The sequence below is a fragment of the Sinocyclocheilus rhinocerous genome, unplaced genomic scaffold (genome assembly GCF_001515625.1).
Source record: "Sinocyclocheilus rhinocerous isolate Xijiao unplaced genomic scaffold, SAMN03320098_v1.1 C35315348, whole genome shotgun sequence".
In the NCBI taxonomy this organism is placed as follows: Eukaryota; Metazoa; Chordata; class Actinopteri; order Cypriniformes; family Cyprinidae; genus Sinocyclocheilus; species Sinocyclocheilus rhinocerous.
This window is the reverse complement of record NW_015747063.1, coordinates 1-438: the sequence shown is the minus strand read 5'-3', so window position 1 is coordinate 438 and position 438 is coordinate 1. Positions and strand designations below refer to the sequence as shown.

The 438-nt window shown below is 42.7% G+C and overlaps 1 long non-coding RNA gene across 1 annotated transcript; it reads left to right on the top strand.

Annotated features, from left to right (window-relative positions):
- Positions 1-436, top strand: LOC107734812 (uncharacterized). Its single transcript, XR_001639176.1, has 3 exons — positions 1-49; positions 126-270; positions 381-436. It is a non-coding gene; the product is annotated as an uncharacterized LOC107734812 (long non-coding RNA).
- Positions 437-438: the final 2 nt, after the last annotated feature.

The window sequence follows — 438 nt, the reverse complement described above, 5'->3', positions numbered from 1 at the left end:
TGATCTTAAACAGAGGGCAAAGAATGGAGACACCAAAGCACAGACAGAGGTCTGAGTGCCACAAACACAGACACACTATACATCTTTATAGTAATTAGAAAAACTTACACTGTGTTTTTGGACAGATTGGTAGATATTACCTGAGATTAGCCGAGCAAGAAGACGAGGAAGTGAATTCGGTTACGGCCGTTACATGGCTGCTCCAGGCAGCGAAAAACGGACGGAAAGATGCAGTGAAACTGCTACAGCGTTGCTTGCGTGAAAGAAGAGGTAAAGCAGATACGTATTATGATATCTAGATTATAAACATATGACATCCCTTTCTCTGTACTTACATTTAGCCTGAATGTATAATGGATTTGCGTGTGTGTTTGTGCCAGGCATCACAGCTGAGAACAGAGAGGAGGTGTGTTCCCTGGCATGTGAATCTCGTTTTCA